At 39.2% G+C, this 14,637-nt stretch overlaps 1 long non-coding RNA gene across 1 annotated transcript; it reads right to left on the minus strand.

Moving 5' to 3' along the window:
* Nucleotides 1–218: 218 nt before the first annotated feature.
* Nucleotides 219–14,204, minus strand: LOC148140587 (uncharacterized). The gene is made up of 2 exons (XR_015753065.1): nt 11,829–14,204; nt 219–1,043 (listed from the first exon to the last, which is right to left on the minus strand). It is a non-coding gene; the product is annotated as an uncharacterized LOC148140587 (long non-coding RNA).
* Between the last annotated feature and the right edge of the window lie 433 nt (nt 14,205–14,637).

The raw sequence follows: 14,637 nt of genomic DNA on the forward strand, positions 1-14,637 counted from the left end.
TTTATTTTGTAAAACTTCAGCTGTACATTCATAACCAATGAATGTTGCTAAAGTTCCCTTGAGTGAACTCTGACATGGCATTGAGCAATCCAATTCACCTAGACCATTGTTTGCATGGACCTCAGAGTTTTGTTTGCTAGAGACTTACCTGGCCAGCAGTAATGAGGGAGTGTGCCATAACAAGTTCAGCAAAAATCATTTGAAGAGCACAAAGGAAATTGAGGCTTCCAATAAATTTGTTTTATTGGCAGAAGCTGGAGCAGCAATAATGAAGGAGAAATTTGTCTAATCCTACACAAGTAATAGACAGTCATTGTTTTAATACAGAGCTATATTTGCTATTTGATGCAGTCCAGGGAAAAGAGAATGTGGTGACAATTTCACGACAGCCATTTTCTCGCCTGATGCTAAAACGCTCACATTTCATTAACTTAATGAAACAATTTATAAAGCAGAATCTTGTCAGTAAATCCTTATATAAGAAAAAAGGCAACTCATCTTCAGTGGTAGAATATCTTCCCAGGGTCTTACGACGCTCATATAAAAACAGACAAACATTGTAGAAGATAAATACCTAGGTACATATATAGGGCAAATGTAGACAGGCTTTCAAGATATATGTTAACCAGGTGAGCAAACAAAATGCCTCTGCATGCTAATGTGATGTATTCGGGAAGAAGTGCTAATTTCACTTAGATTTAAAAGTCTTACTTGAGGGAAAGATCATAGACAGAAGCAACACTATCTGGCATTTTATTGTCCTAAGGTGCACATTCAAGAAATTTGTCCTCTGCCTTTTGCGGTGTTCCTTACCTTCCAATAGCTGGAAGTTTCCAATAAAATTCCACATAAGGAGGAGCAGGAATGTGCTACATTCATTTTCAGAAAAAGAGCAGATGTAGCTAACCCAATATTGCACTTCCCAATTCTTCTATTAATGGTTTGTCAGATTTCTTCTTGAAAGACTTCAGTTCTAGCGATTCAGGAAATTGTCAGTGAAGGGTCACATCGGTGGTCAACAGTCCACTCGTCGTGTTTGTAACCTGATTAAAACAACGTGGTCAAAATGAATTATTCAAATTTTTATCCATGCTCATTTTCATTTATAGGTATTTCAGAAACAAAGACTGATGGTAATGCTCCCTCTCCCTTACATGAACATGGACCAATACTGTTTTTGATCTAACTTGCATAAATGAGAAGGTCATCCCAAAGCCTTAGACTCTGCAATAAAAACTACATTAAAAAGTTAATAAGAAATCACTATCACTGTAAGTTCTTTTTAATATATGCTGTAGATGCATTTTGGAAAAGCATTATTGGTTTTAATTAACCAGGGGAATGACAGAATTGCATGAATGCCTCCAGATTTGTCAAGAAAATCTGAGTTTTTGCTGCAGGCATCCCCAGTCAGGCAGTTGAGATAATTTGTTTAGTTTCAGTTGCTGTGAATGAGTTCCATCTTACTGTGGCAGAACAGCTTCCAAGGGTGAGTGCATATTTCTCAAGTAGGAACATGCTGGGCTGCGGCACAAACAAGACATAGTAATGACATAGTCGGATGGATAAAGAACAGGCTGATTGAAATGCAACAGAATTGGAATAAATGGATCATTTTCAGGCCAGCAAATGGGAATTAGTAGAGTGTCACAGCAATAAGTGCTTAGAGTAACATTATACAGAGCCTAAAATCTGAGAGAATGTTGTGTTGCACAATAGTGAATATTCTTATGTATGAGCCAAAAGCTGTAGGCCCGAATTGTTCTCTAGGACTTGATTGTCAAAAGAGTGTGGTCATAGTGCAGGTTGTCATCCTGTAAATCCTTCTAATATGCCTCAGGCAGGCAGAAAGACCGGAAGACGCTACTGGTCAAGTATGTTTAATGTATTGTGGTGCCTTTTAAGTTGCAACTTCTGGCTGCAGAATAGCAGCCTATTCAATTTTTTGTTTAGAACAAGCACAAACCACAGAAACAGTCGTAAGCATCTGCGTTGACAATCTATGTATCTTCATATCATGAAGCTCTTCTAAGCCAAAATCTTATAGCGTGGAAGAAGGAAATTACTTTATTGTAGCCAGATTTACTAACGATACAGAGATAAAATCAATCTGTTAAGCACGTATGAACAGTTTGCAAAGTGGTTAACCAAATAAAACTTGTCACTTGAAGTATAATGTTTAAAAAGTTTGTCCAGTTTTGTAAAAATGTCAAAAACAAAGAACATTATGCAAATACACAGAGATTTGCAGATTTACTACGTGGAAATCTGGGATTCCTTACTCATGAATTGTCAACTGCGAGTATTTAGGAGGGCAAGTGAAATGTTTGCCTTCATTGTAAAGTAGAATATAAATGCAGATAAATATTATTGAAACGTATAGAGCTTGGTAAGACAACATCTGAAGCACTTAGTACAGTTTTGGCTCCTGCATGTTTGCATTGAAAACAGTTCAGAAAAGATCGTGAGGTTGATTCCAATGGTAAGGATGTTGTCTTAAGAGGGAAATTTGATCAGGTCCCAATGGAGTCTCTAAAACGAGAGGTGATCTTCATAAAACAAGTGAGAATCTGAGGTGATTTGACAGGATAGATGCTTAAATAGTTTGGCTCATTTAAGGCCTTGGCAATATTGAGAAGTCAAAATAACCCATTGCAACAATCCTGTTGTTTTTACGTCTTTCCATGACATGCTAATACATCCGTTCATTTATTTCCTGCTGGTTATTGGGAGGCCAATAGTATAATCCCGTCATAGTGATTGCACCTTTCTTGTTCCTGAGATCTACCCATTTTGCTTCAGGGGCTGAGCCCTCCAAGATATCCTCTCTGTGATATTCTCCTTAATCAGCAATGCAACTCCTCCACGCCTTGTACATCCCTCTCTATCATGTCTGAAACATCTGGAACATTGAGCTTCCAGTTCTGCACTTCTCTCAACCAAGTTTCTGTACTGGCTCCAACAACATAGTCCTATGTACTAATCCAAACTCTAGGTGAATTAAAAACTCCAAACATGTTATGATCCTAACTTTGGTATACTCCTTGCATTGAAAATAAAACGCTAGACTGCCAGACCCGCCATTGTCATTAACTTGGCCCCTACTATTCTTCCTATCTGACATACGTGACTTAATATCTACCTTCTTGTCAATCTCCACATGCAGACTTACTGCTCTGGTTCCGACACTTCTGCACACTTATCACTCCTGGAACATTACATGGTTTCATTTTGGCAGGAAGTACAAGTATTATGAAGCAAAGACAAATCCAACGATTTTCAGCAGTTTGGGGATTTCAGCAAATACTGGTTACTTCGTCTTGTCTGCGCTGAAATTTGCTCTTATAAGCCAACAAAAGAGAAAGAAAAAGATAGCAATAAAGATTTCTGTGTGAAGAGGTTCCACACCTAGTTCAGTTTGAATGAATGCCCAAGACGCAATTGTACAAAACATGAACATATGCTACATTGCTTGAAAAAGATTTAAAGAGGCTAATTAAAGTATTTACTAGGATGCTTCAAGTCAGTAGGTTAAAGTGATCAGAACACAGAAACTGGGATTGATCGATTTATAATAAAGAGGTAAAGAGGAAATTTATAAGAGAATTTGAGATGACGAGCGTTTAGTATATGCAATGACTAACGGGGTAGGATGACGGATAAAGATTCATTAGTAGACATAGAAATAATTTGGGGGGGAGTTGAGGGAGAAACTAGCATAGAATCAAGAATTGATAGAGATTTGAAGTGCTGACCCAGTTCCCTTTGTATTGCATATTCTATCATTTTCATATTACATTCAATGGACTACGTGAATTAAAAATATATTAAAACCGAAAGAATTGTAGATTCTTGAAATCAGAAACAAAAACAGAAATTTCTGGAAAGGCTGAATAGATCTGACGGCATCTGTGAAGAGAAATCAAACTTAACGTTTCAAGTTCAGTGACCCTTCCTCAGACTCTTCTGTCACTTTCGATTTAAATAAGTTGACATTCAGGCCAAACCCTGATGTGATCAATTTTTGATTTGTTAAGAAGTGAAGGAACTAGCTAAAAATCACGTTAGTGCTTTTTTTCCTTTCCAGCTACAAATATTCTTTCTCAACACAGTACTGCATGCCTGCAATATAAGTATGGCAATATTTGTGTTTCTAATAAAATCATTATTTTGTTTCCATGAAAAGACGCTCGTGGGAGAAGTGGTGAGTGATAAAATAGATCTCCATTTCACCAACTACTTTTTGCAACATTGCCACAATTGCAGGATTTCTTTTAATCATTAGCAGTAGGAATTTCACAATTTCAAACATTTCATTTTACCCTCTGTGTAATGGTGTGTTACATAAGATTTTTTTTAGTTTAATTTATAAAGGTGAAAAGTACTACAAGGGGATATTATGAAATACACACAAGAGCCTGTTGTGGAGATATTGGGGTGCGTTAATCAAAAGCATGGTCAAAGAGATAGGTTTTAAACTGTACCTTAAACTAATGAAGAGAGGAGAGAAGTTTAAGAATGGAACTCCAGAACTTAAGAGTCACAGCAGCAAATACTCTGGGTAGAGGGATGTCCTCAAGGGCCAACATTAGGGAAGCATGGATATCTCAGAGGGCTATTGGATTGAAAGTGATGGCTAGAGAGGAGGAATGACTGATTTGGGAGGAATTTGGAATGATTATGACAAAAAGAACATGGGCAGCAAAGCTCTGGATAACCCTCTGGATAACAGAGGGTGTGATGTGAAAGGCTGATCAACAAGTCCCGAGAATGGTAATGTAAGGAACAGTCAAAGATATTAATTGAGGTTTCAGCATGCTTGCGTTTGAAATAGGGTGAGAGATAAGTGATGGTAGTGAAAATAGGAGGCCTCAGTGATGCTGCAAATATGCAGCTGGAGGTCCAACACGGGATCAAATCTGACATTAAGTTTGAATTGCCTTGCTCAGTTTTACACTGTTAAAGGGGAACAGGATGGATTCAATTCTGATGATGAATCATTGTGGCAGATTTGGGAAGTAATGGCTTCAGTCATCCCAGTATTTGACTGGAAAAGACGGATGTTTATCTGGTATTGGTGCAGGACAAGCGGATTGGCAGACAGATGTTGATGGAAGGGTAAAATTAGCTATCAATCATTGTACAGGTGAAACGGGTATTATGTTTGTGCTGATATAGCAGAGACACTGAATGTGGATGAGAAGTAGAAGTCGTCCAATGGTAGATCGGAGACAAAAGAGGCAGCATTAGGGAATGGGAAAAGAGCCATTGCTAGTAATGCACAAGTTATTATTAGAATTATGAAGACAGAATCAGACTAACATTACGACACAGACAGGTGACAAAGGAAATGAGGATGGTATAATTAACTGTGTGAAAGTACACAGGCATGTCGAGAAGGACAAAAGGGGCGGCTTACCTTTGTTGCAGTCACAAACATGTCAACTGTGAACTTCTGTAAGTGCTGGGTTTTTTTTGTTTGGAGGGGGTCAAACATGGAGTGCCTGGACCGATAAGCAGAAGATTGATTGTCGAGGAAATAGAGGTTGAAGGTGGATCATAGTTTGCAAGAAGGCAGTGATGAAAGCAAGCTTTTTTGAGGAAGAGTTGAGCAAGAGAGGCACAGTACCATGAAGAGAAAGAACTACTAACAATGTCAGCTAGTAATAACCAGAAACGGAAGTTGGATGGTCAGCAATTTAATGGTAATAGGGTCGAGAGAGCAAAAAAGAGCACCTCATATTCAAAATGAGTTCCAATCGAGCATGAATAAACAGGAGAGAAACTAGTGAAGGAAATATGTTTAGGTTTAAGTGGGTAGAAGGTTTTTGACAGGATTTAGAAAAAAAAAACAAATGATTTTATGGGGATGACTGAAAACATGGTCTCAATTTTGGTAAAAACAAGTATATGAAGCTGTAGGACACGGGGCAGAGGAGTTTAAAGGGATGGTTTACAGTAGAGCTGAAAATGTGTTGCTGGAAACGCGCAGCAGGTCAGGCAGCATCCAAGGAACAGGAGAATTGACGTTTCGGGCATGAGCCCTTCTTCAGGAATGAATGGTTTACAGTAGAGAAAAGAAGCGGGACATCACCTTGTCAGTGCAGAACCATTTTAGAATATTTGCCAGTTTTCATAGTCAAAGCTATGATCCCTTAGATGCTTCAATTTTCTGGCCAGTTTGGGCCGGTAATTTGCAAAGCTATTGTAGAATTATTTATCAAAATTAAAGTCTATTCATGACTGTTTCAGGTGACAACACAAAAAGCATATTCAGATAGCATATGCTTGACGCCATATGCTTAAAGTCTAAAATTGTGAAGAGTAATATTACATGTTTCGTCCTTCGTGATGCAAAATGTATGTTTTGATGAACAATGTATTCTTGAATCTCTATGGTTTCCTAGAGATGAATTACAACTTCAGTGGAGAATGGTTGTGGGCAAACTGGCGGGTAGCATTTCATCTGTCCGTGATACACTCCAGCCAAGGGAAGATATTCAAAACAGACTAATTGCTGCTGGGATCGCTTATTCACGGGTTAATCATTGGAAAATCAACACGGCCAGTGGTGTAACATATGTGACACTAGATTAACATTCTATTATACAGCGTGATGTGCAATCAAACTGAATAGAACACCACATGCTCGTGATAAACATCTATAAATGATCCGCACCGTTGTTCTCTTCATTTCTTGTCAAACAACTAGCGAATTCTGTCTCCACGTTTCGGTCAAGAACAAATTAACACAAACATACGAAATCGCAGTTTTTCTGATATGACACCTGGAAGTATAAGGTACAATTTTACAAAACCCACTAGTCAGTCTTGTGTAAAACACTGCCGGGTGTAAAACCACACATTTAACCAGTCGGGTGATTTTCTCTAAAATTGCTGAAGTATCCAAATTTTCTTTAGGTTGAAGCTGGGTGCTTTAGCAAGTGACTGGTCGGATCGTCCTTTCCTCCCATCTACCAGGAAATATAGGTCTTTTAAATGCTGGTGGTTCCTTGCATGCCATTAACATGGAGTACAGCAAGATGAAAACCACAAGAGTGAATAAGGAGGTAGCTGGCAGTGCCACTATTTGCCAGGTATCATATTCGTTAATTAAAAAAAGAAGTTATATCAGGATCTTTCTTGGTGGTTAGCGCTGTCATGATTAAGGAGGCGACACTATACCAAGGAAGGCTACTACTTACATGGTGAATGACCTCCATGTAACTTACTTGTCGTCACTGCATTCTGCAAACTTTTAAAATTGGCGTTCGCCACCAACATTTATGGTTAACGGGTCATTTTGGGCAACCATCGTGACCAATGCAACAACAGACATGAGCAGTTGTCAGTACTCCGACACACTTTACAAAAGAGCAAAATGGTATCCCACGTGTTCCAAGCAACAGAGCGACTATGACAATATAAAAGACCACTTGCAGTTCTCTGCTGGCAGCTCGTGTGAACTTAGCTATCACTGCACTGAATGCATGTCTAATGATTGCACTTGCAAATGCACCAGGACGATGGAGTTAATGCACCCAATACAGATACTCAGCACAAGTTCTAATATGCTGGATAACTTGATTTGTATTATTATGTTTATGTGCGATAAACTGGAAATACTTAAAGAGCTCGAGGAACTACGAAAAGCTCATCTGGATCTAGGTAAGATCATTAATCAGAAATCTACACCGTCGAATTTTCACTTTATTCTTAGAAATGAGTGTACCGTGTATTGTCCGTGATGTTGTCTTAATTTAACTGAGCATAAAATAAACTGCACAGTGATGGCGTAAAAGAGCCGCTGCTTGTAATAGAATCATCGAGGCAAAGGGCACCCAGAAGTGATCTAACTTAACTGCTCCAACCTTTCATGGAAGTTGCAATATTGAGTGCAGTGTTGGTTTTGTGCTCCATTGATTACAATACAGAGCAACCTGACTTTACGTTCCCTGCCTGTCAAGACAAGAATGCAGAATCAATGACCATTATATTCAAGTTCCATTGTAAGTGAAGTTGCACGTTTCTGAATCGACTGCCTAGTCACTGAAGAAAAGCAAATTACCCGCTGGAAGAAATAAATAAATGGGTGTGTGTTATGGGGGAATGGAAGAGCCAATTTATCACTTTAAATCAGGTTTATTTTTATTCTTTTGTGGGTGTTGGGAGTCGGTGGCAAGATCAGCATTTGCTGACGACCTCAGATTGCTCCTGAATTGATGCCTTGTTCGGCTGTTTCAGAGGCTGTGGTATGAAGTCGCATGACAGTCAAACTCAAAAATACATTTCGTGTAGCAGAAGAGTTTACAACAATCTATGATAGGCTCGTGATTGTCATTACTGAGCCTAGCATTCGATTCCAGGTTTGTTAAACTGAATGCAAATTCTACTAGCTGCCGTGGTGGGATATGAACCAAGTCCCTGGAATCTGAGTTACTAAATTACTCTGAATTACTAAACATTAGAATTACATCACCATCTCTTCAGTAACAAAAATATGAAACCAAAACTTGCTTTTCTTCAATCATGTGCTGTCATTTTCACTAGCTCGGCCAGGATTTACTGCCCTAGAGGGCAATTAATTGTCAACACATTGCTGTTGGTCTGGAGTGACAACTAGGCGAAAGCAGTTAATAATGGCAGATTTTATTCTCCAAAAAGAAATAGTAACGGATATAGTCTTTTTGATAAAAACGGCAGTGATTATTAAATTAACGTCAAACTTGATTTTTATACTGAATTCAAATTTCACCATTTGAAGAAGGAAATTTGAACCCACGACCCCAGGCCATCAGTCTGGCGTTCTGGATAACTGGTCAAAAGGCATTAGACCAAGACCATAACTTGCTCCTGTACCTTTCTCTGTATGCGCTCTAAACCACGTTGTAGGACTGCAGCATACAATCAGGGCTCACATCAAGCTTCAACACATTATTGTTGGGTTTCTTTTTCACTCTATGCAATCTTTAAATGAAACAAACTACTAGTTCCAGTGGAGATAATGTGATCTTCTAGCACTGTTTAAATAATATCAGTGTCAAAGTAAAGTTTATGCAATTTTTGAGAAAATTTGTAGCTCAGGCTGAAGTTCTGGTTGCAAGCTTACTCGCTGAGCTGGTAGATTTGTTCTCAGATAGTTGTGTCACCATGCCAGGTCGCATCATCAGTCAGCCTCTGTTGAAGCACTGGCATTCTGTCCCACTTTCTATTTATGTGTCTTGGTCTGATAAGGTCGGTGATATAATTTTCCGTTCTTTTTCTCAGAGGTTGGTAAATGGGGCCCAAATCGATGTGTTCATTGATGGAGTTCCATTTTAATGCCAGGCCTCTAGGAATTCTCGTGCGTGTCTCTGTTTAACCTGTCCTAGGATGGATGTGCTGTCCCAGCCAAAGTGATGGCCTTCCTCATCTGTGTGTAAGGATACTAGTGGCAATTGGTCATGTCTTCTGGCAGCAAGTTGGTGCTTTTGCATCCTGGTGGCTAGTTTCCTGCCAGTCTGTCCAATGTAGTGTTTGTCGCAGTCCTTGAGGGTATTTTGTAAATGACATTTGTTTTGCAAGTTGTTGGTACAAGGTCCTCTGGGTTTCATCAGTAGCTCTTTCAGTGTGTTCGTAGCCCACAAACCTACCAACACACTGAAACTGACACCGATGAACCTAAAAGATCCTGTACCAACAACCACCAAAATGAATGTCATTTACAAAATACCCTGCAAGGACTGCGACAAACACTACATCGGACAGACAGACAGGAAACTAGCCACCAGGATATACTAGCACCAAATAGCCACGAAAAGACATAACCAACTATCACTAGCATCCTTGCGCACTGATAAAGAAGGACACCACTTTGACTGGGATAACACATCCCTCCAAGGACAGGCTAAACAGAGGCAAACACAGGAATTCATGGAGGCCTGGCATTCAAACCAGAACTCCATCAATAAACACATCGATTTGGACTCCATTTACCAATCTCTGAGAAAAAGAACCGGAAATGATACCATCCACCTGAACAAGTTATGGTGATGGATCGTCTGAGAACAAATATACCAGCTCAGCGAGCAAAGTTACAACTTGCTCAAAGTTTATCTCTGAATCACCAAAACCATTTTTTTTGTTAAATTTCAACTGTATGAAGGCACGCTATTTGGCCCAAAGAGGCTCCAAAGAGCATCCCACGTACCTACCCTATAACTCTGAATTTTCCATGGCTAATCCACCTAGCTTCCGAATCTTTGGACTATGGGAAGAAATCAGAGCACCTGGAGGAAACCCACGCAAACAATGTGCAAACTCCACACAGTTACCCAAGTTTGGATTGAAACCCAGGTCTTGGCACTGTGAGACAGCAGTGCTCACCACTGAGCCTAACATTAATGTGAGGATGTTACCATTAACATTACTGCTATAGCTAAAAATGTGTTGCTAGAAAAGCGCAGCAGGTCAGGCAGCATCCAAGGAGCAGGAGAATCGACGTTTCGGGCGTGAGCCCTTCTTCAGGAACTACTATACCATCATTACTACTATACCATCACTTCCTTCTTGATATCAAATTTGGCTTCCTTGTGATGTCGAGAGAACAGAAATAGTCGTGCTCATTTGGTTCCTAAACTACTTAAATTTCTCTGACATCGTGGAATACTATGAGGTGAGACATATATAAACTGTTGGATTCATATGGTCAGAAAAATGCTACTTTTGGATAGAAAAATATCCATGTTTAACATATTTGAATTCAGATCCCTTTTACATTGCATTAGTCAAGATCAAGTTGCAATATTCTCAATTAAATAGACTGGAAATTGACAAGGAATGATGAGGAAACATTCTACCATAACTTGTCTTCTCAGCTGGCAGGTGACTTTGAATTCTGTCTGGAGCCGGGGGGAGGCATACAGATTCTTCTAGACATTATTATTTACTATCAGCAATCCATAATTTAAATATAGCAGGATCAAATATTCACAAAAGATACTGGATTAGTATGTAATTCTATAATTGCCAACTCTGTCTAATGCAACTAAAAGTAGTTCAATAGTTGGTTCCAAACAGAACTATAAATAAGCTACTGGGCATCAATTAGCCATCAAGGAATTCACGAAAATGCTTTTTAAGAACTGTGTGATAATACCCAATTTTTCCCAGTAAAACTCTAATAATAATCTTATGCATTAAATACATACCAAAATGATTCAGCTAAATATTCTTTGGTGTTATAACACTGAACAATACCAAACTGGTGCATGAAAACACAGTAAAAGTTCATAACATGGATAGTAATTTTTCTTATTATCACAAAACCATATGTTCAAGATGAAATAAACTAACAAAGGACTGTTTGAAGATGTTCACAATTACCTCCATAAATTTTAACAAAATCTATAAGGATATAATATTTACAGAGTTCATTACCATTCAGCATGCCATGGAATAATTTTAAAATGTTAACATTGCGGTCTCACAATTTGCCAGAGGAACAGCTGCGCAAAAAGGAATCAGGTAAAAAAACAGACTCAGTAATTAAAGTTTTTTCTCATCCATTTCCTCAACAGTAGGGAACCATCAAAAATCTTTATTGTGACAAAAATTTCCATTTGTACTTTTGTAACACATTAAAACAAGATTTACTAATTTAAACCTTCAAAGATTGCATAAATTTATTGTGGTTGGACTAGTGAATTGAAGCTGCAACTTTGTCACAAGTTATGGAGTAATTGGAAGGGATGGAATTCAGCATTCTATCTATCAATGCCTTGAAGCCACTTTATGTTATGATTTGACTAATTATAATGTTACAACCTCTTCAACATGAAGACAGGTACCTGAGGAGCTGAGCTTCATGCCAGCAGAAGTGAAATCCCCACTTCTGACTTTGTGATGGAGGGAAAAACATTGACCAAGCAGTTGAACATGGTTGGGCCCAGGACACTGCCATGAAAAACCCCAGCAAATCCTTCCTTTTATGATTCCTTGGTACTATATACCATTCACACGTTCTGTTCCTTCCTGTCGTTGAAGTTCACATCCCTGTCTAAATGAATATAAGAATAAGGAGCAGTAATAAGTCATGTGCAAATTGGAGACGAGGCCATCATTTCAAAAGATCATGGCTGAACATCCATATCGATTCCTCTTCCTGCCCTACTTTCCCTTAATTACCAACATTTATCAATCTCAGCCTTGAACATCATCATCAACTGAGCATCTTGCACTCTCTTATCTAGAGAATTCCAAGTTTTCATAACCATCTGAATGACAAAATACACCCTTAGCTCAGTTTTAAATGATTATTCCTTATCCTGACGACACCCACTTTAGTTTCAGATGTCCTAGCCAGCCTGTCAGCATCTTCTAAGTCATCCCTCTAAGAGTATTATATATTTGAATAAGCTTAACTCTCATTCTATTACATTACATAGAACCTCAGCCGATTGACCTCAATTTCTGACTATAGGACAGACATTTCTTTATAGTAAGCAATCTAGGGAGCATTCAAAGCATCCTTGCTAAGAAAAGCTCATCATTCTTCAGCTAAAGAGACCAATATTGTCTCTAGCATTCTTAATGTTACCCTCTTAAGGTTGTCCTTTATTCTATTCATCCTAACAAGCCCAAAATACTCACAAACTGAAACCCATCACCTTTCCAATTGCTGAATAAGTTTACATGCATTTTTTAAAGATTCTTTACATCTGCCTCACAGCTTACTATTCTAGCTAGTTCTGCACTGTCAACAAGGGGATCACTGCAGGGATTCCTTGTGGTAGTATCCTAGGCCCAATCATGTTAAGCTGCTAGGTCAATGATCTCTCCAACTCCCCATCATAAAATCAGAATTGGGGACTTTCACGGTGCTTGTATGAAGCTCAGCTCCTCAGATACTGATGCAACCTATCCAGTAAGACCTGGGCTACACACAGGCTTTGGTTGACAAGTGGAAAATAACATTAATGCTACACAATGCCAAGAAATGAACACAGATGCTGTCAGACCAGCTGTGTTTCTCCAGCACTTTGTTTTAGTTCCCACCATAGGTGTTGTAGTGATAGTATTGTGACAGCACAGGCAAATTTGCCCTCTTTATTATAACCAAAATTAGAAGTACTCTTTATTTGCTAAAAGAATATGGCCACCAGATTCCATGATTTACAACAAGCAGAAGTTTTCTTTTGTTACTATCCAAGTGTAAACAAAGCAGACACTAATCTCCCCGATATGCAAACATCCAGAATTAACTTCAAGTAGAGTTGAGTGATCAGGCAAAGTTTACTCTACATAAACATCAAACTCCGCACTAAATGGCCATGCCAGCCAAGATACAACCCAGGAATTCCAGCTCCTTCCTTTCTATAATCCATCTAATCCTGGGCAGACAGCAGCATTACTCCAGCAAAGTCCCACGTGTCAGTATCCACTCAGAAGCCTCACTGTTCTGGAATCCTCTCAGATCTGTTCGTGAATCCAAAATTCCTGGTTGTTTTCTTTTCTTTTACAGCTGCAGAGACTTTTCACACCCGAGGCTACTGCTCAATGTGTTAGCCCGGTTACACTCCAGCCACAAGGCACAGCAACACCTATGCTGCTGCCCATGCAGGCTGCCAAAATTCTCTCCTATGACACCTGCTCCCAGCCTTTCTCCTTACCCCAAAATCCACAGTAGCACTGAATGGAGAACTGCAGTTCACAGCTTTTCAGTGCTCCACCTCCCCAATTACTTGGAACCCCTCACCATCATTTTTTAATGCTCTCGACATATGGGTTGACTTTTGGACCACACGCCGGGTCAATTCAGTAGCATTTTCATGCGACACATCCTTCAAGAATACTTAAAATCTTCAGCCAGGGCTCAGCACCAAATTTACGCAAGTTTTCTTTAAGATTCCCTCACACTTCACAAACAGATGCGAACTAGAACAGTGATAGACAATTGTAACAATTGTTTTCCTTTCTACAGTGACTTTAAATGATGCTAATTATTGCACTTGCTTTCAGAAATTGCTGATCTCCGGAAGAAATTAGGTGAGGCTAACTATCAGTTCTTTAGTTTTTCAGAGAAAGATAGTGTCACATTTATAGTCCATGCTTAATTGACTTTCAGAGGATGGGAGCAATGACAAAATAATAATGTTACTCAATAACAAATCCAGTGACCTGGATTAATATTCTGGCTATGCCCACCCTCTCCGACCTATCACCAATACCCCCACATCCGTCTACTTATCCCACTTTCAGCTACCTTCTCCCCAGCCCCAATCCCCTCCCATTTATCTCACCACCCCCTCAGCTCACAGCCTCTTTCCTGATGAAGGGCTTTTGCCCGAAAGGTCAACTCTCCTGCTCCTCAGATGCTGCCTGACCTGCTCTGTTTTTCCAGACTCTAATATTTTGGCTATTTGAGCCTAAATGTCACATCAGTCAGACTTAAATAATAAACAAGAAATCAAAAATCTCATCATTAGTATTGACACTATAGCGCCACTAGTTCACAAATATCCTTCAAGAATGAAAACCTACCACTCGACCTGTGACTCGCAATGTACAGCTATGTGGACCACTCAGAACTGCCCTCTAGTCTATCAAACCACGCAGTTGTAATAAACTGCTACATGGAAGTCAAATTTGAGAAAACGT

Source organism: Chiloscyllium plagiosum, unplaced genomic scaffold, assembly GCF_037043375.1.
Source record: "Chiloscyllium plagiosum isolate Xiang-an unplaced genomic scaffold, Cpla_swu_hap1 HiC_scaffold_35, whole genome shotgun sequence".
In the NCBI taxonomy this organism is placed as follows: Eukaryota; Metazoa; Chordata; class Chondrichthyes; order Orectolobiformes; family Hemiscylliidae; genus Chiloscyllium; species Chiloscyllium plagiosum.